The sequence below is a fragment of the Ranitomeya variabilis genome, chromosome 1 (genome assembly GCF_051348905.1).
Source record: "Ranitomeya variabilis isolate aRanVar5 chromosome 1, aRanVar5.hap1, whole genome shotgun sequence".
In the NCBI taxonomy this organism is placed as follows: Eukaryota; Metazoa; Chordata; class Amphibia; order Anura; family Dendrobatidae; genus Ranitomeya; species Ranitomeya variabilis.
Window position 1 is genome coordinate 534,544,193 of NC_135232.1, and position 25,871 is coordinate 534,570,063.

Here is a 25,871-nt window from a genome sequence, read left to right on the forward strand (position 1 = left end):
ATTTAGCGCAAAGTATTTACTGTGGTAAATAGAGGACACTGCCCCTGACTATGTTAAGTACCATCATACATGTCAACACAATGGTATTGTCAGTGGCAGGTATGGAAGGATGTCAGCGCATAGACTAAACATTGGTGGAAGTGTGAGAGATAACTGTGGAAGTGGTAGAGCAATGTTTGACCTGGGGGTGGGTGAACTCTCTTGTGGCCGGCGGTACAGGCCCAGGGCCCCTCATGTTACAACAGTGTGTCTGACGTTGGGTGCGCACCACCACCGCCAGAGACACTTTATTGTACTATGAGGGACCCAGTAGCAATGCCGTCGACCAAAAGCGAGCACACCCACCTCTTCAGACAAACAGCAGTCTCACGGGTGCTTGCGCCAAGTCGCGATACCACGGCCCCGTGTGGGGAGTTTGGCCATTTAGGGAGGTGTAAACATGTCGTATGCTGGACAATCAGCTGCAGCAAATTAGACATTAGAAAAGTAATTCACAGTAGTCCACAGGCAAGAGCTTTTCATAGGAAAGCTAGGTGTCGGCCGGGCAAGGTGGGGCAAAAGATTTCGAAATCCAGTTGTGGTTCATTTTAATGAATGTTAGATCATCAACATTTTGGGTAGCCAGACGAGTCCTTTTTTCAGTTAATATTGAACCTGCAGCACTGAATACTCTTTCTGATAGGACACTTGCTGCCGGGCAAGCAAGCTCCTGCAATGCATATTCTGCCAATTCTGGCCAGGTGTCTAATTTTGATGCCCAGTAATCAAATGGGAATGACGGTTGAGGGAGAACATCGATAAGGGATGAAAAATAGTTAGTAACCATACTGGACAAATGTTGTCTCCTGTCACTTTCAATTGATGCAGCAGTACCTGTCCTGTCTGCGGTCATAGCAAAATCACTCCACAACCTGGTCAGAAAACCCCTCTGTCCAACGCCACTTCTGATGTGTGCACCCCTAACACTCCTAGTCTGCTGCCCCCTGGAGCTCGTGTGAGAACGATCACGTGCGCTGTGTGCTGGGAATGCCTGAAGCAAACGGTCAACAAGAGTTGATTGTTTGGTTGCTAATATTAGTTCCAAGTTCTCATGTGGCATAATATTTTGCAATTTGCCTTTATAGCGTGGATCAAGGAGGCAGGCCAACCAGTAATCGTCATCGTTCATCATTTTCGTAATGCATGTGTCCCTTTTTAGGATACGTAAGGCATAATCCGCCATGTGGGCCAAAGTTCCAGTTGTCAAATCTCCGGTTGTGATTGGTTGAAGGGCAGTTTCAGGCAAATCTACGTCACTTGTGTCCCTCAAAAAACCAGAACCCGGCCTTGCCACGCAACCAATTTCCAGTGCCCCCGGGAAAGCTTCCGCATTAAAAATATACTCATCCCCATCATCCTCCTCGTCCTCCACCTCCTCTTCGTCCGCTACCTTGTCCTGTACACTGCCCTGACCAGACAATGGCTGACTGTCATCAAGGCTTTCCTCTTCCTCTGGTGCAGACGCCTGATCCTTTATGTGCGTCAAACTTTGCATCAGCAGACACATTAGGGGGATGCTCATGCTTATTATGGCGTTGTCTGCACTAACCAGCCGTGTGCATTCCTCAAAACACTGAAGGACTTGACACATGTCTTGTATCTTCGACCACTGCACACCTGACAACTCCATGTCTGCCATCCTACTGCCTGCCCGTGTATGTGTATCCTCCCACAAAAACATAACAGCCCGCCTCTGTTGGCACAGTCTCTGAAGCATGTGCAGTGTTGAGTTCCACCTTGTTGCAACGTCTATGATTAGGCGATGCTGGGGAAGGTTCAAAGACCGCTGATAGGTCTGCATATGGCTGGAGTGTACAGGCGAACGTCGGATATGTGAGCAAAGTCCACGCACTTTGAGGAGCAGGTCGGAGAACCCAGGATAAGTTTTCAATAAGCACTGCACCACCAGGTTTAAGGTGTGAGCCAGGCAAGGAATGTGTTTCAGTTGGGAAAGGGAGATGGCAGCCATGAAATTCCTTCCGTTATCACTCACTACCTTGCCTGCCTCAAGATCTACTGTGCCCAGCCACGACTGCGTTTCTTGTTGCAAGAACTCGGACAGAACTTCCGCGGTGTGTCTGTTGTCGCCCAAACACTTCATAGCCAATACAGCCTGCTGACGCTTGCCAGTAGCTGGCCCATAATGGGACAACTGGTGTGCAACAGTGTCATCTGCCGATGGAGTGGTTGGCCGACTGCGGTCTGTGGAAGAGCTGTAGCTTCTGCAGGAGGACGATGAGGAGGGGGTGTGAACGCCTACAGCCAACTGTTTCCTAGACCGTAAGCTAGGCACAACTGTCCCGAAATTTATGTCCCCTGTGGACCCTGCATCCACCACATTCACCCAGTGTGCCGTGATGGACACATAACATCCCTGGCCATGCCTACTGGTCCATGCATCTGTAGTCAGGTGCACCTTTGTACTCACAGATTGCCTGAGTGCATGGACAATGCGCTGTTTAACGTGCTGGTGCAGGGCTGGGATGGCTTTTCTGGAAAAAAAGTGTCGACTGGGTAGCTGGTATCGTGGTTCAGCGTACTCCATCAGGGCTTTGAAAGCTTCGCTTTCAACTAACCGGTAGGGCATCATCTCTAACGAGATTAGTCTAGCTATGTGGGCATTAAAACCCTGTGTACGCGGATGCGAGGATAAGTACTTCCTTTTTCTAACCAGAGTCTCATGTAGGGTGAGCTGGACTGGAGAGCTGGAGATCAAGGAACTTTCGGGTGTGCCGGTGTACATGGCAGCCTGAGAGACGGTTGGAGACGGTATTGTTTCCGCCGGTGACCTAGATGCAATATTTCCTCCTACAAAACTGGTGATTCCCTGACCCTGACTGCTTTTGGCTGGCAAAGAAACCTGCACAGATACTGCCGGTGGTGCGGAAAATGGTGGCCTTACAGTGACGGAAGGGATGTTGCGTTGCTGACTAGCTTCATTGGCCGAGGGTGCTACAACCTTAAGGGACGTTTGGTAGTTAGTCCAGGCTTGAAAATGCATGGTGGTTAAGTGTCTATGCATGCAACTAGTATTTAGACTTTTCAGATTCTGACCTCTGCTTAAGCTAGTTGAACATTTTTGACAGATGACTTTGCGCTGATCAATTGGATGTTGTTTTAAAAAATGCCAGACTGCACTCTTCCTAGCATCGGATCCCTTTTCAAGGATTGCAGACTGAGCTTTAACCGGATGGCCACGCTGTCATCCAACAGGTTTTGGCTTTGACATGCGTTTTGGGCCAGATACGGGCCTGGCAGATGGAACCTGTTGCGATGTTGATGCCTGCTGCGGCCCCTCCTCCACCTCCGCTTCTGAACTACTGCCGCCTGCACCCTGTTCCCCCAATGGCTGCCAATCGGGGTCAACAACTGGGTCATCTATTACCTCCTCTTTGAGCTCGTGTGCAACTTCGTCTGTGTCACTGTGTCGGTCGGTGGTATAGCGTTCGTGGCGGGGCAACATAGTCTCATCAGGGTCTGATTGTGGATCAGTACCCTGAGAGGGCAATGTGGTGGTCTGAGTCAAAGGAGCAGCATAGTACTCTGGCTGTGGCTGTGCATCAGTGCACTCCATGTCAGAATCTACTTGTAATGGGCATGGCCTGTTAAGTGTTTCACTTTCTAAGCCAGGGACGGTATGTGTAAAGAGCTCCATGGAGTAACCCGTTGTGTCGCCTGCTGCATCCTTCTCTCTTGTTGTAGTTTTTGCTGAAGAGGACAAGGAAGCGACTTGTCCCTGACCGTGAACATCCACAAGCGACGCGCTGCTTTTACATTTACCAGTTTCAGAAGAGGAGGCAAAAGAGCTAGAGGCTGAGTCTGCAATGTAAGCCAAAACTTGCTGTTGCTGCTCCGCCTTTAAAAGCGTTTTTCCTACTCCCAGAAAAGAGAGCGTTCGAGGCCTTGTGTAGCCAGATGACGAAACTGGCTCCACAGCTCCAGACTTAGGTGGAATATTTTTATCCCCACGACCACCTGATGCTCCACTACCACTACCATCATTACCAGCTGACAATGAACGCCCACGGCCACGACGACCTCTTGCACCAGACTTCCTCATTGTTTTAAAAACTTAACCAAAGTAACTTTATTTGTTGCTGTCAAACAACTTACACGGTGAGCTATAACTTCAGTATGATTTCAATATCCCTTAACAGGTTGGTGAGACCACAAGGAAAATCAGGCACAATGTTACACGCTCTGTTTCCTGTGGCACCAAATCACAGAGATGCCACACACGCAGGACTGTCACTCAAGCACAAATGTCAATATTAATCTCCCACTGTTTTTTTTTTTTCTTTTTCAGGGAGACTTTAGAAACCAAATAATAAAAAATAAATAGGCTTTCTATGGCCCACTGAGTGAGAGATGGCACACACAGGAGTCAGGAGTGGCACACAAGCAGAAAGGGCAATATTAACCTCCCACTGTTTGAATTTTTTTTTTTTTTCAGGGAGACTTTAGAAACCAAATAATAAAAATAAATAGGCTTTCTATGGCCCACTGAGTGAGAGATGGCACACACAGGAGTCAGGAGTGGCACACAAGCCCTGAGGCCAATATTTTTCTCCCACTGATTGATGTAGTGATTTTTTTTCAGGTAGATTTTAGAACCCAAATCAAGCAAAAAAAATAAATAGGCTTTCTATGGCCCACTGAGTGAGAGATGGCACACACAAGAGTCAGGAGTGGCACACAAGCCCTGAGGCCAATATTTTTCTCCCACTGATTGATGTAGTGATTTTTTTTCAGGTAGATTTTAGAACCCAAATCAAGCAAAAAAAATAAATAGGCTTTCTATGGCCCACTGAGTGAGAGATGGCACACACAGGAGTCAGGAGTGGCACACAAGCCCTGAGGCCAATATTTTTCTCCCACTGATTGATGTAGTGATTTTTTTTCAGGTAGATTTTAGAACCCAAATCAAGCAAAAAAATAAATAGGCTTTCTATGGCCCACTGAGTGAGAGATGGCACACACAAGGATGGCACTCTAGCAGAAATGCCAATCTTAATCTCCCACAAAAAAATAAAAAAAAAAACAGGGACTGTCCTACAATTACTATCTCCCTGCAGTAATCTCAGCCAGGTATGGCAGGCAGCAATAAGGAGTGGACTGATGCACAAATTAAATAAAAAGTGTGGACAAACAAAAAAGATAGCTGTGCAGAAAGGAAGGAACAAGAGGATTTGTGCTTTGAAAAAAGCAGTTGGTTTGCACAGCGTCGTACACACACAGGCACAGCAACACAGCTATCAGGGTCAGGGAGCCTTCTAGGGCAGCCCAATGAGCGACAGCGCTGAGGAAAAAAAAATTTAGCTTCCACTGTCCCTGCAAACAAAAGGTGGTGTTGGACAGTGGAAATCGCTACAGCACAAGCGGTTTGCAGCTTTATGTACCCTGCCTATCACTATCCCTGCTTCTGAAGAAGCGGCAGCAACCTCTCCCTACGCTCAGATCAGCAGCAGTAAGATGGCGGTCGGCAGGAACGCCCCTTTATAGCCCCTGTGACGCCGCAGAAAGCAAGCCAATCACTGCAATGCCCTTCTCTAAGATGGTGGGGACTGAGATCTATGTCATCACGCTGCCCACACTCTGCGTTCACCTTCATTGGCTGAGAAATGGCGCTTTTCGCGTCATTGAAACGCGACTTTGGCGCGAAAGTCGCGTACCGCATGGCCGATGCAACGCTGGGATCGGCTCGGTTTCATGAGACGCCGACTTTGCTAAAAGTCGGCGACTTTTGAAAATGAACGACCCGTTTCGCTCAACCCTATACAGCACTATTTTGCATAAATTAACTTCACAAATTAAATACAGTCTATTATGTCAGGCTGAGACCTGCCTGGTGTTTGGGTTTGAAAAATCGTAGATTTGCAGACAAACTGACCAGATATTATTTCACTACTAATAAATATATTTGTGTTGAGCATTTGAAATAGTGCAGTAGTCAATTTAAAATGGGCAAGGAACAGGATGATGATGGTGCTTGCAGAGGACGAGGACGAGGCCAAGGTGAAAGTGGGCAACAAGAAAGACCCACATCTTCTCGCTCGACCTTCCTGTCCCAGTTTCTAGGGGACCGCTGTTAGGTGTCAAGTTCCCGCCGCTGCACAGGGGGAATCTCGAACCATGTCCACTGCAGTCTCCCATTCTCTACCAGCCACAGTGGAACCTGCTCAGCAGAGACTTCAATCCTAGCGTCTGGCTCAAGCTGATATATGCGCTGTGCGTCCTTCTACTTTTCCAGGCTCTGCCTTTGTAGCCAGCACTGATCAGCAGTGAGCAGGCATTTCAGGGACTAAGTCCTGCTTTTCCCACACTGAGCATGTCCACGGGATGACCTCCCATTGGAGGTCAGTGGTCACATGCTCAGGTTCTTTTGCGGCTCCTATTGGACCATCAGGAAAGTCCCAGAGCACTACTACTATAAAAGGTTCGCATGGCCGTTCGGCCATGCGCTAGTGTAAACTTGTTAACTTGTGTGTGTGGATGAATGCCTGTCTATGGGTCAAAGCTCCGAATCATTTCCATCCATAGTGTTGTTGCTTTCTCGCGAATGGTAGAGCTACCTAGCGCCCGACAGTGCTATCCTGCACATAAGCACAAGATACTGTATCTAGTTAGCAGCGACCGCCAGAGCGGTGCCGTGCACAGATAGTGCGCTTTCCTGGCCCTAGTTAAGGTGGTTAGTGGCGTCTGCCAGAGCGGCTCTGCGCATACTCCGGTGCTGTAAATGTTTAGTTTATTCCCTGGCACCACAGTAGCGGTGTCGAGCGCAAGATATCTAGAGGGACTTTTACCCTGAGTCTTGGGGCAGAGTTCTGTGTCGCCTTCCTTGCGCTCTCTGTGCGGTATCGCGGCCCTGTGACGCAACAGGGTTCACTTCCTGCATACCGGGTGAAGCTAACCCGTGTGTGTACTCACATTATACCGCCATAAAGTCCGTCTTTACTAAGCAACAGGTATCTTAGCTGCACGGTGGACCCCGGACTGCGAACGCACCTTATATCATCTCCAATTATTATTTGGTGCATTCCACCAGTCCTAACATTACATGTTGTGAATTCTGTTCTTGGGCTCCCTCTGGTGGTTAAAAGTGGTAGTGCTGCTGTCTGTCCTTCACAGCAGTTATCAGGTGTGTCCACTCTGGACTGGGCTATTTAGTCTGGCCTCACCCTTCAGTCAGTGCCAGTTGTCCATTGTATTCTGGAGGATTCACATCCCTTCATGGTTTTTCCTGCTTCCTAGTCTTTTCACCATGATAAGTTCTGCTTGTTTTGCAGCCCACATGTTGTGGGCCTCATTGTTCAGTGCATTTCTTGTTTTTTCTTGTCCAGCTTAATCTGTGTAAGGATTTATGCAGTCAAGCTGGAATCTCTGGAGAGGCAGAAATACCCTCCATATCTTTAGTTAGATGTGGAGTCTTTTGTATTTTCTGTGGTGGATATTTGCTAGTATTTTAATATTGACCGCATAGTTCTCTGTCCTATCTTTCCTATTTAGCTAGATTGGCCTCCTTTGCTAAATCCTGTTTTCAGCCTGTGTATGTTTTTCCCTCTCCTCTCACAGTCAATATTTGTGGGGGGGCTGCCTATCCTTTGGGAATTTTCTCTGAGGTGATATAGTTTTCCCTTTTCTATCTATAGGGTTAATTAGTCCTCCGGCTGTGTCGAGGTGTCTAGGATCAGTAGGTACATCCCACGGCTACTTCTAGTTGCGGTGTTAAGTTCAGGGTCCGCGGTCAGTATAGATACCACCTTCTCCAGAGTACGTCCAATGCTACTCCTGGGCCACCAGATCATAACAGTACAACTGGCCAACAATGAGTTAACTGCATCTCAGAAGAAGGGAAATAAAGTGCTGAGCCATTTATTTTTCTGTACTCTGTTGTGTTTTTTTTTCCCTCTTTACCTCTGGGTGGTTCAGGAGTTTGGCGCTGACATGGATGTTCAGGGACTTGCTTCTCGTGTGGATCAACTTGCTGCTAGAGTACAGGGTATTTCTGATTATATCTTTCAGACTCCAGCTTTAGAGCCTAGAATTCCAACTCCTGATCTGTTTTTTGGGGACAGGTCTAAATTTCTGAGCTTTAAAAATAACTTTAAACTGTTTTTTGCTCTGAAGCCCCGTTCCTCTGGTGATCCCATCCAGCAGGTTAAAATTGTCATATCTCTGTTGCGTGGCGACCCCCAGGATTGGGCATTTGCCCTGGAACCTGGGAATCCGGCATTGCTTAATGTAGATGCCTTTTTTTTGGCGCCTGGGTTATTGTATGATGAACCTAACTCTGTAGAGCATGCTGAGAAAACCTTGTTGGCCCTGTGACAGGGTCAAGAAGCGGCAGAATCATATTGCCAGAAATTTAGAAAATGGTCTGTCTTGACTAAATGGAATGAGGATGCTTTGGCGGCAATTTTCAGAAAGGGTCTTTCTGAATCCGTTAAAGATGTTATGGTGGGGTTCCACACGCCTGCTGGTTTGAGTGATTCTATGTCTCTGGCCATTCAAATTGATCGGCGCTTGCGTGAGTGCAGAGTTGTGCACACTATGGCGTTGTCTTCCGAGCGGAGTCCTGAGCCTATGCAATGTGATAGGATTGTGTCTAGAGCTGAACGACAAGGATTCAGACGTCAGAATGGGTTGTGTTTTTACTGTGGCGATTCTGCTCATGTTATTTCTGAGTGCCCTAAGCGTGTCAAGAGAATCGCTAGTTCTGTGACCATCAGTACTGTACAACCTAAATTTCTGTTATCTGTGACCCTGTTCTGCTCATTATTGTCATTTTCTCTCATGGCACTTGTGGATTCAGGCGCTGCTTTAAATTTAATGGACTTAGAATTTGCCAGACGTTGTGGGTTTCCCTTACAGCCTTTGCAGAGTCCTATCCCTTTGAGGGGCATTGATGCTACATCATTGGCTAAAAATAAACCTCAGTTTTGGACACAGTTAACCATGTGCATGGCGCCAGCCCATCAGGAAGACTGTCGTTTTCTGGTGTTGCATAATCTGCATGATGTTATTGTGCTGGGGTTTCCATGGTTACAGGTGCATAATCCGGTGTTGGATTGGAAATCTATGTCTGTGACTAGTTGCGGTTGTCAGGGGGTTCATGATGACGTTTCTTTGATGTCAATTTCCTCCTCCCCCTCTTCTGAAGTTCCTGAGTTTTTGTCAGATTTCCAGGATGTCTTTGATGAGCCCAAGTCCAGTTCCCTTCCACCGCATAGGGACTGTGATTGTGCTTTTGACTTGATTCCAGACTGTAAGTTCCCTAAGGGTCGACTTTTCAACCTGTCTGTGCCAGAACATGCCGCCATGCGGAGTTATGTTAAGGAGTCTTTGGAGAAGGGGCATATTCGGCCATCTTCTTCTCCATTGGGAGCAGGTTTCTTTTTTGTTGCCAAGAAGGATGGCTCTTTGAGACCCTGTATTGATTATCGCCTCTTGAATAAGATCATGGTCAAATTCCAATACCCTTTGCCTTTGGTCTCTGATTTGTTTGCCAGGATTAAGGGTGCTAGTTGGTTTACTAAGATTGATCTTCGAGGGGCATATAATCTTGTTCGTATTAAGCAGGGCGACGAATGGACAACTGCGTTCAATATGCCCGAGGGCCATTTTGAATATCTTGTGATGCCATTCGGACTCTCTAATGCTCCATCTGTGTTTCAGTCCTTCATGCATGATATATTTCGGAATTATCTTGATAAATTCATGATTGTGTATTTGGATGATATTTTGATTTTTTCGGATGATTGGGAGTCTCATGTGAAACAAGTCAGGATGGTATTTCAGATCCTTCGTGATAATGCCTTGTTTGTGAAGGGGTCTAAGTGCCTCTTTGGAGTACAGAAGGTTTCTTTTTTGGGCTCCATTTTTTCTCCCTCATCTATAGAAATGGATCTGGTTAAGGTTCAGGCCATTCATGATTGGATCCAGCCCACATCCGTGAAGAGCCTTCAGAAATTTTTGGGCTTTGCTAATTTTTATCGCCCTTTCATTGCCAACTTCTCCAGTGTGGTTAAACCCCTGACCGATTTGATGAAGAAAGGCGCCGATGTGACGTATTGGTCCTCTGCGGCCGTTTCTGTTATGAACTGGTGGTTTAGGAGCAACATGGGACGTGCTCTGGAGGAGGTGGTACCTGTACTGACCGCAGTTCCTGAGCTTAACACAACACTAGAAGTAGCCATGGGATGTTCCTGTCATTCCCTAGACACCTCGTCACAGCCGGAGGACTAACTACCCCTAAAGATAGAAACAGGAAAGCTATCTTGCCTCAGAGAAAATTCCCAAAGGACAGACAGCCCCCCACAAATATTGACTGTGAGTGGAGAGGGAAATGACATACACAGAATGAAACTAGGATGTAGCAAAGGAGGCCAATCTAGCTAGATAGATAGAACAGGACAGAATACTGTGCGGTCAGTATTAAAAACTAGAAAAATCCACCACAGAGTTTACAAAAATCTCCACACCTGACTAAAGGTGCGGAGGGTAAATCTGCTTCCCAGAGCTTCCAGCTTAACTGAATAAATCCATACTGACAAGCTGGACTAGAAAAAAACATAGAATGTGCTGAACGATAAAGTCCACAACAAGTGGAAAGCAAAAGAACAAAGCAAGGACTTATCTTTGCTGAACTGGTCAGAATATCAGGGAAATCCAAGAGAGATGTGAATCCAAGCAGGAACCATTGACAACTGGCACTGGCTGAAGGATAGAGCCAGGATAAATAGCCGAGCCAGAATAGACGATCAGTGGAAGCAGCTGCTGACTGCTAAATCCAAGGAGCAGCAGTTCCAATTAAATCCACCGGAGGGAGCCCAAGAGCAGAACTCACAAAAGTGCCACTTACAACCACCGGAGGGAGCCCAAGAGCGGAATTCACAACACGTTTCTGCCTTTCAGGAGCTTAAACGCCGATTTACTTCTGCCCCTGTGTTGCGTCAGCCGGATGTTTCTCTTCCTTTTCAGGTTGAGGTTGACGCTTCTGAGATTGGGGCAGGGGCCGTTTTGTCTCAGAGGAATTCTGATGGTTCCTTGATGAAACCGTGTGCCTTCTTCTCTTGAAAATTTTCGCCTGCGGAACGCAATTATGATGTCGGTAATCGTGAGTTGTTGGCTATGAAGTGGGCATTTGAGGAGTGGCGACATTGGCTTGAGGGGGGCTAAACATCGTATTGTGGTCTTGACCGATCATAAGAATCTGATTTACCTCGAGTCTGCCAAACGGCTGAATTCTAGACAGGCCCGATGGTCCCTGTTTTTCTCCCGTTTTGATTTTGTTGTCTCGTATCTTCCGGGTTCTAAGAATGTTAAGGCTGATACCCTCTCTAGGAGCTTTTTGTCTGATTCCCCTGGGGTCCTTGAGCCGGTCGGTAGGGTTGAGCGACTTTCATTTTTTTAAGGTCGAGTCGGGTTTTGTGAAACCCGACTTTGTCCAGAGTCGAGTCGAGTGCAGTCGGCCGACTATCGCTAAAAGTCGGGGATCGACCGAAACACGAAACCCAATGCAAGTCAATGGGGAACCATAGTCGGCAGTGAGTGGAGGCCAGGAAAACACCTACAGTGCCCATTTTAATGCCAAAAACAACCATTCTTGTTTCTGAAGCTTGTCAATCTTAATTCACTTTATAATAATAGTTGGGCATAGGAAATTGGGGGTCATTTGGCAAAAGTTGTGGGGGGTAGGGCTGGTTCAAGGCTTTAGTGGGCCCAGGAAATGTGGACTACGTCACGGCGGTGGAGCAGGGAGAGGTAAGTATTTCAACGTTGCAAGTGCTGTGATCCTGAGCAAGCAGGGGGGGCCCACTCGTTCGCATTGGCACTGGCACAGGGCCCCTCAAAGTACGGCGGTGTGTTTGCATGGCGGGGGTGGCTCCCACCAGCAGCGACACTTTTGCGTACTCTGAGGGGCCCTGTGCCAGTGACGTCGCCAACGAGTATGCCCCCCCACCTGATGAAGGAACCTGCACTTTCATCTGCACCTTCCTCTTTGTCCCTGTGTAAGGTGGTTTAACATGCGGTAAGGGGGACCTTACTTCCAGCAGGGTCAGATTCTGGCTGTGTAGAGTGCAAGGGGAATGTAGTGTTCTGGGTCAATGTACCAGCAGACTCATCTAGCAGTGGCTGGGCAATGGGCAGGATGAGGAGGAAACAGATATAGGGCCAAAGAATAAAGTAGGCTAAATGCAGTTCAAAATTGGTAACAGGACTAAACAGGCGGCACTGCTTTGTTCAGTGGAGTAGCAAACCCAAGAGCAGCAGACACTGTTTTAAGGGCCCAACCACACTAGTAGGCCAAATGCAGTTTAATATCTGATACTATAGGCCGAAAGCCAGAAGGTAGAAGCTCAGCTGTATTCAGTTGAGGGCAACACCAGGGAGGGGCAGACACCGTTAGTAGGCCCTAACCACCATTTTTTTATTTAAAAACAGCACTTAATGAGAGCCAGAAGGTTGAGGCTCAGCTGTATTCAGTTGAGGGAAAACACCAGGGAGGGGCAGACACCGTTAGTAGGCCCTAAACACCATTTTTTTATTTAAAAACAGCACTTAATGAGAGCCAGAAGGTTGAAGCACAGCTGTATTCAGTTGAGGACAAACACCAGGCAGGGGCAGACACCGTTAGTAGGCCCTAAACACCATTTTTTTATTTAAAAACAGCACTTAATGAGAGCCAGAAGGTTGAGGCTCAGCTGTATTCAGTTGAGGACAAACACCAGGCAGGGGCAGACACCGTTAGTAGGCCCTAAACACCATTTTTTTATTTAAAAACAGCACTTAATGAGAGCCAGAAGGTTGAAGCACAGCTGTATTCAGTTGGGGACAAACACCAGGCAGGGGCAGACACCGTTAGTAGGCCCTAACCACCATTTTTCTATTTAAAAACAGCACTTAATGAGAGCCAGAAGGTTGAGGCTCAGCTGTATTCAGTTGAGGAAAAACACCAGGGAGGGGCAAACACCGTTAGTAGGCCCTAAACACCATTTTTTTATTTAAAAACAGCACTTAATGAGAGCCAGAAGGTTGAGGCTCAGCTGTATTCAGTTGAGGACAAACACCAGGCAGGGGCAGACTCCATTAGTAGGCCCTAAACACCATTTTTTAATTTAAAAACAGCACTTAATGAGAGCCAGAAGGTTGAAGCACAGCTGTATTCAGTTGAGGACAAACACCAGGCAGGGGCAGACACCGTTAGTAGGCCCTAAACACCATTTTTTTATTTAAAAACAGCACTTAATGAGAGCCAGAAGGTTGAAGCTCAGCTGTATTCAGTTGAGGACAAACACCAGGCAGGGGCAGACACCGTTAGTAGGCCGTACCCAAAGTTGAAGGCCAAATGCAGTTTAATTTCTGATACTATAGGCCGAAAGCCAGAAGGTGGAAGCTCAGATTTAGACAGTGGGGGACAATTAGAATTAGGGACTGCAGACAGACTTAGTAGGCTGTCCCCTGTGGACCATGCATCCAACACATTAACCCATTGTGCCGTAATGGACACGTAATCTTCCGTGGCCATGCCTACAGGTCCATGCGTCTGTTGTCAGGTGCACCTTTGTACTCACAGATTGCCAGAGTGCATGGACAATGCGGTCTTCTACATGCTGGTGGAGGGTTGGGATGGCTTTTCTCGCAAAAGAAGTGTCGACTGATTAGCTTGTAGCGTGGTACAGCGTAGTCCATCATGGCCTTATTAATAGTAAATAAAATATATAACTAGGCTCTATGAACTTTTAAATAGGTTCCAGGGGTACACGGGCAGCATTGCTGTGGTCAGTGGAGGAGTATTGCAAGTAGGGGCCGCAGACAGGCTCACAAAGGCCTAAAATAACAAACAGTAGGCAGTCATGGCAGTTTTACATCGGTTACATGGATACACAGGCAGGCACTCCAGGCAGCATTGTGGTCAGTGGAGGAGTATTGCAAGTAGGGGCCGCAGACAGGCTCACAAAGGCCTAAAATAACAAACAGTAGGCAGTCATGGCAGTTTTACATCGGTTACATGGATACACAGGCAGGCAGCATTGTGGTCAGTGGAGGAGTATTGCAAGTAGGGGCCGCAGACAGGCTCACAAAGGCCTAAAATAACAAACAGTAGGCAGTCATGGCAGTTTTACATCGGTTACATGGATACACAGGCAGGCAGCATTGTGGTCAGTGGAGGAGTATTGCAAGGAGTGTCTGACACAGTTAGTACTCCAAAAAAATAAATAGATGTGAATGTCTCGCAAAACAACTATAAGTAAAAAAAGGGTGGCATGCTTAGGTACAGGGGTGGGCTCATCTGCAGAGTTTATGACAAAGTAATTTGGCAGTAAATTAGTATTTACTGGTGTCAATATAGGACACTGACCCAGACTACTTTAACTAGCATCATAGATGCAAACAAATTGGTATTGTTTGTCAGTGCCAGGCATTGAATGATGTCAGTGCATAGACTAAACATTGGTGGAGCTGTGCGAGATAATTTTGCACGTGGTAGAGCACAGTTTGAGCTGGGGGGGGGACTCTCTTGTGGCTGGCGGTACCGCCCCAGGGCCCCTCATGTTACAACGGTGTGTCTGACGTTGGGTGCGCACCACCACCGCCAGAGACACTACATTGTACTATGAGGGACCCAGTGGCAGTGCCGTCGACCAAAAGCGGGCACACCCACCTCTTCAGACAATCAGCACTGTAACGGGTGCTTGCGCCAAGAGGCGAGACAACGGCCCCGTGGGGGGATTTTTCCCATTGGGGGAGGTGTAAACATGTCGTATGCTGGACAAACAGCTGCTGCAAATTAACAGATTGGAACACTCAGTAAGACCAGTCCACAAGCAAGACCTTTTTATAGGAAAGCTAGGTGTCAGCCGGGAAAGGTGGGGCAAAATAATTTGAAATCCAGGAGTGGTTCATTTTAATGAAGGTGAGATCATCCACATTTTGGGTAGCCAGACGAGTCCTTTTTTCGGTTAATATTGAACCAGCAGCACTGAATACTCTTTCTGATAGCACACTAGCTGCTGGGCAAGCAAGCTCCTGCAACGCATATTCTGCCAATTCAGGCCAGGTGTCTAATTTTGATGCCCAGTAATCAAATGGGAATGACGGTTGAGGGAGAACATCGATAAGGGAAGAAAAATAGTTAGTAACCATACTGGACAAATGTTGTCTCCTGTCACTTTGAATAGATGCTGCAGTACCTGTCCTGTCTGCGGTCATTGCGAAATCACTCCACAACCTGGTCAGAAAACCCCTCTGTCCAACGCCACCTCTGATCTGTGCACGTCTAACACCTCTGCCCTGTAGCCCCCTGCAGCTCGTGTGAGAACCATCACCGGCGCTGTTTGCTGGGAATGCCTGAATCAAACGGTCTACAAGAGTAGCTTGTTTGGTTGCTAATATTTGTTCGAGGTTCTCATGTGGCATAATATTTTGCAATTTGCCTTTATAGCGAGGGTCAAGGATGCAGGCCAACCAGTAATCGTCATCGCTCATCATTTTAATAATGCGTGTGTCCCTTTTGAGGGTACGTAAGGCATAATCCGCCATGTGTGCCAAAGTTCCAAAGTTCCAGTTGTCAAATCTGCGGTTGTGCTGGTTGGAGGGGCTCTTACAGGCAAATCTACGTCACTTGTCTCCCTTAAAAAAACAGAACCCGGCCTTGCAACGCCACAAATTTCTGTTGGCCCAGGAGAAGCTTCCTCATTCAAAAAGTACTCATCCCCATCATCCTCGTCGTCCTCCTCCTCCTCTTCGCCCAATACCGCGTCCTCTACACGGCCCTGACCAGACAATGGCTGACTGTCATCAAGGCTTTCCTCTTCCTCGGCTGCAGACGCCCGCTCCTTTATGTGCATCAAACTTTGCATCAGCAGACGCATTAGGGGGGATGCTCATGCTTATTATGGCGTTGTCTGCACTAACCAGCCATGTGCATTCCTCAAAACACTGAAGGACTTGGCACAGGTCTTGTAGCTTCGACCACTGCACACCTGACAACTCCATGTCTGCCATCCAACTGCCTGCCCGTGTATGTGTATCCTCCCACAAAAACATAACAGCACGCCTCTGTTCGCACAGTCTCTGAAGCATGTGCAGTGTGGAGTTCCACCTTGTTGAAATGTCGATGATTAGGCGATGCTGGGGAAGGTTCAAAGACCGCTGATAGTTCTGCATACGGCTGGAGTGTACGGGCGAACGGCGGATATGCGAGCAAAGTCTGCGCACTTTGAGGAGCAGGTCTGGTAACCCCGGGTAACTTTTCAGGAAGCACTGCACCACCAGGTTTAAGGTGTGAGCCAGGCAAGGAATGTGTTTCAGTTGGGAAAGGGCTATGGCAGCCATGAAATTTCTTCCGTTATCACTCACAACCTTGCCTGCCTCAAGATGTACAGTGCCCAGCCATGACTGAGTTTCATTCATATATTAAACACAGTCTTAGAAGAAAAATTACTTTGCAACACGTCAAAAATTGTAATAAATACACACTACCACCTAAATGCGGAGTAGAAAGACGAAACAGCAAAATATTAAAATAATTATAATTTTATTGAGAAAATGATTAAATGATTAAAAACATGTAAAAAAGCTGTTTGAACCACACAAAATAGAGCACGCAAAAAACGGGACTCCTGAAAAGTCAATGTATATATACAGGGTCAGGTGAGTACAGGAAATTAATACCTAGAAAGAAACATGTTTCTAAACTGATGAATACAATTAGCTGTATTGCCAATCATATATGACACTTAATTATATGTGCAAAAAACTGCTACATAAAGTGCCAGTAAATAAATATCTATAACAAATATATACAAAAAATGCAAAAATTGCTACATAAAGTGCTAATGCCAATCATATATAACACTTAATTATATGTGCAAAAAACTGCTACATAAAGTGCTAGTAAATAAATATCTATAACAAATACACAGAATGTGCAAAAATTGCTACATAAAGTGCTAGTGATGAATGTTTCTTGCATATATAAAAATAAATAAATAAATGTGACCTTGAAAAGGAACTAAAGTGTACCAATGCAATTTGTATATATGTAAACTATTTAATAATTAGGGATGCTGGATATTCTATAAAAGTATATAATGCCCAAAGTGTGCCATGATGAAATTATGGGTCTAGCATAAAGTGCTATGTGTATAATACATCTCGCATAAGGTACTGAGTATTAAATATAAAGACTTGATATACACGTATGTCATTGCAAGATAGCCACACTATGACTTTTAGTCTAAAGTGCAGAGTGCTCAGTGCTAATATATGGCACACAAATGTGCCACTACAAAGTTATATGAACAAAGATCCAGCTTATTGCATAAAGTAATGTGGACAGACCTGTAATCATACCTGGCAATGGATGCGGTCCTAAGTGAAGTGCGTGCTCTCACCCCGACAGCGCCGTTTCGCTAGTGCTTCCTCTATGGGGGCGTGGCTATTACATGGAAAAGGATGGGTCTAAATACCGGCGGTGAATGGAAAAAGTGAATCTCATTGGTGGGCAGAAGTGGGCGCTTCCATGGTAATGCAAGTCTGAGCCGGGCTGGAAAGAAATGACTTCCGGTATCTGCGCTGGAACGCATGCTGGAATGCATAACAGCTCCTCTGCGCAGGACCGGAAGTCCAGGCTGACTTATACAGTGGAAGCGCACCTCCCTACAATGAGAACAACAGAACAGAAGAAGCTCTGCTACATCTAAGACAAAGGAAAGGGGAACCGGAATACACATATACTAAATGAATAAAGATGTGAACAATGTGATAGGTAGTGATATAAGTTACTTATAATGTTAATAATAAAATAATAATAAAATTATTTATACTACACAGAACTATAACTGTTTTGTAGAATATATTAAGTGTATTTTCATTATGTGCACCCCTATTTTATACAGATACAATGTGCCCATCAATAAAATGCTAAATGTAGTAAATAATGACACAATAGTGAATAGATTAAATATAAATATAAATAATACATAAATAACTAATAATTCATAGTGCAAAGTGTAAAATGAAAAATGAAAAATGAAATAAATAATTGGAAATAATAATAGATAAATAAAAAAACAAATAATAAGAAAAGGTTATTATAATAAATAAAATAAAATTGAAAGTATATATCTATATATATTATTGGATAATAAATAACAATTAATTAATAATATATTTTAGAATAATAATCATCATACTAATCTCATAACTATAAATACATACATATATAAAGTACATACAACACAGAGCTACATCTGAATACAAACAGTGAAATAATAGCAGTTCTTCAGAAAATGATGGAGTTCCGTTTTCTCTTTTTAAGGAGCTGCCTGATTGAAGTTCAGGTACCTTCGTATGGACCCACATAAATACCTCCGAATAGACACTATCAAATATAAATATAGATAACATAAGTCAAAAAACAAGATTAAAACAAAAAGAAATTTATTATAAATATAAAACCATGTAAAAACACCATAAAAACAGGATACCTGATTGTTTAGGAATGTGTATTAAGAATATCAAACCCTCACAAATATCTACATATCTACCTGTGTATCTACCATACATATTCATATATACACAGAAAGAACATGATACTACAGAAATGCACTAAAACCGAGGTTTTCATTCAGGCCTTGGGGAGTTAATGTGCCTAGTCTATATATCCAACGACTCTCTAATTGGGCTAGAGACTTTCCCAGATCTCCACCTCTTATTCCCAATAAAATTTGGTCAATCGCTTTTATTTTTAGACCTCTAGGGTTACTATTGTGGAAGATCTTGAAATGTCTTGGCAGAGTTTTCAAGGTTTTTATGTCATCATTGGTACTTGACTTTTCAATATCTAGTATGTGTTCACGTGTGCGGATTTTTAGTTCCCTTGTGGTAAGGCCTATATAGATCTTACCACAGGGACATTCTGCGTGGTAAATTACGCCTTTAGATGAACAATTGAGAGTTTTACGAATCTCATATTTCCTAGTCCCATTAAAATTGGAAAAGGATTTGCTTTTTATTAAATTACCACAAGCTTTACAGCTACCGCACGGAAAGAAACCTTTGGTCGAAGATACTGGTTTAACTGGCTGTGAAAAATGACTATGAACCAATAGGTCCTTCAGATTATTTGACCGTCTCGCCACCATAGAAGGTTGGTCAGATATGATTGTTTTCAAAATAGGATCCGTTTTTAACACATTCCAATGCCTTCTTAAAATGGAAGAAACCTCATTCCATTGTTTGTTATAGTCCATTATCATTCTTATTGGTTGCTTCTTCTCCATATCTCTTGTATTTGGGGCATATAACAATTCCTCACGTGATTTTGAGAGGGCCCTCGAATAGCCTCTCTTAATTTGCCTTCTGCTGTATCCTCTCTCTTCAAAACGTCGAGAAAGGTCACATGCTTGATCAAAAAATGTTTTTTCCTCAGTACAGATTTTACGAATCCTCAAAAATTGTCCAATGGGTATTCCATTTATAGTGGAATTATGATGGGCTGAGGACGCATGTAAGAGGGAGTTCGTAGACGTTGGTTTACGAAATACGTCAGTTACAATAGTACCATTCGGAAGGGTTGAAATTTTTAGGTCAAGGAAATCCAAATCACGGCCCATTTTGTAAGTTAGTTTTATGTTTAAGTTGTTACAATTCAGTTTTTGTATAAAGGAAACAAGTTGCTCTGAGGTTCCTTCCCAAATAAACCAAATGTCATCAATAAAACGGATCCAGCCTTGCACATGTTCAATGCCATCTGGGGGGTTATTGATGAAAATTTCTCGTTCCCAGGCCCCCAAAAAAAGATTAGCATATGAGGGGGCACAAGTGGCCCCCATTGCTGTACCCTGTTTTTGTAAAAATATTTTTTGGTCAAAAGTAAAAGCATTGTGTTCTAGGACGAAACGCAATAAATCCAAAATTGTCTGGGCTAAGGGTTTATCCAAACCACTTTCTTCCAGAAACAAAGCGACAGCCCTCAGACCATCATTATGTCTGATTGAGGAATATAAAGATTCCACATCGGCAGTAACCATAATGGAACCGTCTTCTAGTTGTATATGATTGATGCGTCTAAGAGCTGCCGATGTGTCTTGTATAAATGAAGGAAGTGTACCAACAATGGGCTTTAGATAGTAATCAATGATTTTACCGATGGTTTCACATAAACCTCCATTACCTGATACAATAGGCCGCCCAGGTGGATTTTGGGGATTTCTATGCAACTTAGGCAATAAATAAAACGTGGGAAGACGAGGATGTAACTTTTTGATGTAATCAACCACTCTTTTAGGTATAATGGAATCATCATATGCCCTTTCCAGGATGTGAATCAAATCATCCTGGAAACGAGACATAGGGTTGAAAGTAAGTTGACAATATTCACTAGAATTACCCAGAATCTTATAAGCTTGATCTCTATACATGTTATTAGGCCATAAGACAAGGTTACCGCCTTTGTCGGCCGGTTTTATTACGATATCCGACAAATTACGGAGTTCAGTAATAGCTTGTCTTTCCTCATTATTCAAATTAGATATCCATTTGGGACTATCAGGCAATGTTTCTATGTCCTTTATTACCAGTTTTGTGAAGACTTCAACCGATGCACTAGTATTTAGGGAAGGAAAAGTTTTGGATTTTTGTATTAGATGGTTAGGAAACCTACCTCCAATGCTTGCTAAATTTTCTTCCTCCAGGCTCTCCAAGTCACGTAAAGTCTCTCTTTCTAACTCTGACAAAGACACATTCTCTCCCTCCGTTTTATGATGTAATTTCTGTAGAATTAGTTTCCTCGCGAACAGATGTATATCTTTCACGGCTTTAAATTTATCTAAATAAGAGGAGGGAGAGAAAGTTAAACCTTTTTCTAAGACCTCAATTTGAGGACCCGTCAATGGATATTGGGAAAGATTAACTACCTTCATTCTGTCCGACTTTTTATTGTGGAATGTTTTCTTATTAAAGATATCTGGGTATCTTTTGCTATAATTTGTACCCATTCTCGTTTGTGATGAACCCTCTTTAGGTCCCTCAGTGTCGCTGCAAGATATGCTGCTTTCAGAGCAGGAGGAGACTTCATCTCTTGACCTTGTAGGGGGATGACGATACTGATTAGATTTTTGTTTCGGTAGTTGCCATTTAAATATCAAGTCTGAATCGTAGTCTTTCGTATCTCTCAAATATTTTTTATATTTAATCTGACTGATGTCCGACTCCCATTTATCAATGTCCTTTTCGATCATTTTTATGCAATTGTCAAATAGTTCGGTGGTTAAATTTTGTTTAAGAGTCTTCTGTAAATCTTCAATCTCTTTATCAATAATAATCAAAGAGTAATCTTTGATTATTATTGATAAAGAGATTGAAGATTTACAGAAGACTCTTAAACAAAATTTAACCACCGAACTATTTGACAATTGCATAAAAATGATCGAAAAGGACATTGATAAATGGGAGTCGGACATCAGTCAGATTAAATATAAAAAATATTTGAGAGATACGAAAGACTACGATTCAGACTTGATATTTAAATGGCAACTACCGAAACAAAAATCTAATCAGTATCGTCATCCCCCTACAAGGTCAAGAGATGAAGTCTCCTCCTGCTCTGAAAGCAGCATATCTTGCAGCGACACTGAGGGACCTAAAGAGGGTTCATCACAAACGAGAATGGGTACAAATTATAGCAAAAGATACCCAGATATCTTTAATAAGAAAACATTCCACAATAAAAAGTCGGACAGAATGAAGGTAGTTAATCTTTCCCAATATCCATTGACGGGTCCTCAAATTGAGGTCTTAGAAAAAGGTTTAACTTTCTCTCCCTCCTCTTATTTAGATAAATTTAAAGCCGTGAAAGATATACATCTGTTCGCGAGGAAACTAATTCTACAGAAATTACATCATAAAACGGAGGGAGAGAATGTGTCTTTGTCAGAGTTAGAAAGAGAGACTTTACGTGACTTGGAGAGCCTGGAGGAAGAAAATTTAGCAAGCATTGGAGGTAGGTTTCCTAACCATCTAATACAAAAATCCAAAACTTTTCCTTCCCTAAATACTAGTGCATCGGTTGAAGTCTTCACAAAACTGGTAATAAAGGACATAGAAACATTGCCTGATAGTCCCAAATGGATATCTAATTTGAATAATGAGGAAAGACAAGCTATTACTGAACTCCGTAATTTGTCGGATATCGTAATAAAACCGGCCGACAAAGGCGGTAACCTTGTCTTATGGCCTAATAACATGTATAGAGATCAAGCTTATAAGATTCTGGGTAATTCTAGTGAATATTGTCAACTTACTTTCAACCCTATGTCTCGTTTCCAGGATGATTTGATTCACATCCTGGAAAGGGCATATGATGATTCCATTATACCTAAAAGAGTGGTTGATTACATCAAAAAGTTACATCCTCGTCTTCCCACGTTTTATTTATTGCCTAAGTTGCATAAAAATCCCCAAAATCCACCTGGGCGGCCTATTGTATCAGGTAATGGAGGTTTATGTGAAACCATCGGTAAAATCATTGATTACTATCTAAAGCCCATTGTTGGTACACTTCCTTCATTTATACAAGACACATCGGCAGCTCTTAGACGCATCAATCATATACAACTAGAAGACGGTTCCATTATGGTTACTGCCGATGTGGAATCTTTATATTCCTCAATCAGACATAATGATGGTCTGAGGGCTGTCGCTTTGTTTCTGGAAGAAAGTGGTTTGGATAAACCCTTAGCCCAGACAATTTTGGATTTATTGCGTTTCGTCCTAGAACACAATGCTTTTACTTTTGACCAAAAAATATTTTTACAAAAACAGGGTACAGCAATGGGGGCCACTTGTGCCCCCTCATATGCTAATCTTTTTTTGGGGGCCTGGGAACGAGAAATTTTCATCAATAACCCCCCAGATGGCATTGAACATGTGCAAGGCTGGATCCGTTTTATTGATGACATTTGGTTTATTTGGGAAGGAACCTCAGAGCAACTTGTTTCCTTTATACAAAAACTGAATTGTAACAACTTAAACATAAAACTAACTTACAAAATGGGCCGTGATTTGGATTTCCTTGACCTAAAAATTTCAACCCTTCCGAATGGTACTATTGTAACTGACGTATTTCGTAAACCAACGTCTACGAACTCCCTCTTACATGCGTCCTCAGCCCATCATAATTCCACTATAAATGGAATACCCATTGGACAATTTTTGAGGATTCGTAAAATCTGTACTGAGGAAAAAACATTTTTTGATCAAGCATGTGACCTTTCTCGACGTTTTGAAGAGAGAGGATACAGCAGAAGGCAAATTAAGAGAGGCTATTCGAGGGCCCTCTCAAAATCACGTGAGGAATTGTTATATGCCCCAAATACAAGAGATATGGAGAAGAAGCAACCAATAAGAATGATAATGGACTATAACAAACAATGGAATGAGGTTTCTTCCATTTTAAGAAGGCATTGGAATGTGTTAAAAACGGATCCTATTTTGAAAACAATCATATCTGACCAACCTTCTATGGTGGCGAGACGGTCAAATAATCTGAAGGACCTATTGGTTCATAGTCATTTTTCACAGCCAGTTAAACCAGTATCTTCGACCAAAGGTTTCTTTCCGTGCGGTAGCTGTAAAGCTTGTGGTAATTTAATAAAAAGCAAATCCTTTTCCAATTTTAATGGGACTAGGAAATATGAGATTCGTAAAACTCTCAATTGTTCATCTAAAGGCGTAATTTACCACGCAGAATGTCCCTGTGGTAAGATCTATATAGGCCTTACCACAAGGGAACTAAAAATCCGCACACGTGAACACATACTAGATATTGAAAAGTCAAGTACCAATGATGACATAAAAACCTTGAAAACTCTGCCAAGACATTTCAAGATCTTCCACAATAGTAACCCTAGAGGTCTAAAAATAAAAGCGATTGACCAAATTTTATTGGGAATAAGAGGTGGAGATCTGGGAAAGTCTCTAGCCCAATTAGAGAGTCGTTGGATATATAGACTAGGCACATTAACTCCCCAAGGCCTGAATGAAAACCTCGGTTTTAGTGCATTTCTGTAGTATCATGTTCTTTCTGTGTATATATGAATATGTATGGTAGATACACAGGTAGATATGTAGATATTTGTGAGGGTTTGATATTCTTAATACACATTCCTAAACAATCAGGTATCCTGTTTTTATGGTGTTTTTACATGGTTTTATATTTATAATAAATTTCTTTTTGTTTTAATCTTGTTTTTTGACTTATGTTATCTATATTTATATTTGATAGTGTCTATTCGGAGGTATTTATGTGGGTCCATACGAAGGTACCTGAACTTCAATCAGGCAGCTCCTTAAAAAGAGAAAACGGAACTCCATCATTTTCTGAAGAACTGCTATTATTTCACTGTTTGTATTCAGATGTAGCTCTGTGTTGTATGTACTTTATATATGTATGTATTTATAGTTATGAGATTAGTATGATGATTATTATTCTAAAATATATTATTAATTAATTGTTATTTATTATCCAATAATATATATAGATATATACTTTCAATTTTATTTTATTTATTATAATAACCTTTTCTTATTATTTGTTTTTTTATTTATCTATTATTATTTCCAATTATTTATTTCATTTTTCATTTTTCATTTTACACTTTGCACTATGAATTATTAGTTATTTATGTATTATTTATATTTATATTTAATCTATTCACTATTGTGTCATTATTTACTACATTTAGCATTTTATTGATGGGCACATTGTATCTGTATAAAATAGGGGTGCACATAATGAAAATACACTTAATATATTCTACAAAACAGTTATAGTTCTGTGTAGTATAAATAATTTTATTATTATTTTATTATTAACATTATAAGTAACTTATATCACTACCTATCACATTGTTCACATCTTTATTCATTTAGTATATGTGTATTCCGGTTCCCCTTTCCTTTGTCTTAGATGTAGCAGAGCTTCTTCTGTTCTGTTGTTCTCATTGTAGGGAGGTGCGCTTCCACTGTATAAGTCAGCCTGGACTTCCGGTCCTGCGCAGAGGAGCTGTTATGCATTCCAGCATGCGTTCCAGCGCAGATACCGGAAGTCATTTCTTTCCAGCCCGGCTCAGACTTGCATTACCATGGAAGCGCCCACTTCTGCCCACCAATGAGATTCACTTTTTCCATTCACCGCCGGTATTTAGACCCATCCTTTTCCATGTAATAGCCACGCCCCCATAGAGGAAGCACTAGCGAAACGGCGCTGTCGGGGTGAGAGCACGCACTTCACTTAGGACCGCATCCATTGCCAGGTATGATTACAGGTCTGTCCACATTACTTTATGCAATAAGCTGGATCTTTGTTCATATAACTTTGTAGTGGCACATTTGTGTGCCATATATTAGCACTGAGCACTCTGCACTTTAGACTAAAAGTCATAGTGTGGCTATCTTGCAATGACATACGTGTATATCAAGTCTTTATATTTAATACTCAGTACCTTATGCGAGATGTATTATACACATAGCACTTTATGCTAGACCCATAATTTCATCATGGCACACTTTGGGCATTATATACTTTTATAGAATATCCAGCATCCCTAATTATTAAATAGTTTACATATATACAAATTGCATTGGTACACTTTAGTTCCTTTTCAAGGTCACATTTATTTATTTATTTTTATATATGCAAGAAACATTCATCACTAGCACTTTATGTAGCAATTTTTGCACATTCTGTGTATATATTTGTTATAGATATTTATTTACTAGCACTTTATGTAGCAGTTTTTTGCACATATAATTAAGTGTTATAT

General features: G+C 42.9%; 1 protein-coding gene and 2 long non-coding RNA genes across 3 annotated transcripts in view; 1 reads left to right on the forward strand and 2 right to left on the reverse strand.

Annotated features, from left to right (window-relative positions):
* Positions 1 to 25,871, reverse strand: part of LOC143766682 (excitatory amino acid transporter 5-like) — a 2,075,093-nt gene that overhangs the window by 1,002,766 nt on the left and 1,046,456 nt on the right. The window lies entirely within an intron of this gene.
* Positions 18,238 to 21,052, reverse strand: LOC143800225 (uncharacterized). Its single transcript, XR_013220536.1, has 3 exons — positions 20,964 to 21,052; positions 20,711 to 20,875; positions 18,238 to 18,427 (listed from the first exon to the last, which is right to left on the reverse strand). It is a non-coding gene; the product is annotated as an uncharacterized LOC143800225 (long non-coding RNA).
* LOC143800330 (uncharacterized) lies at positions 21,707 to 24,521 on the forward strand. The gene is made up of 3 exons (XR_013220537.1): positions 21,707 to 21,795; positions 21,884 to 22,048; positions 24,332 to 24,521. It is a non-coding gene; the product is annotated as an uncharacterized LOC143800330 (long non-coding RNA).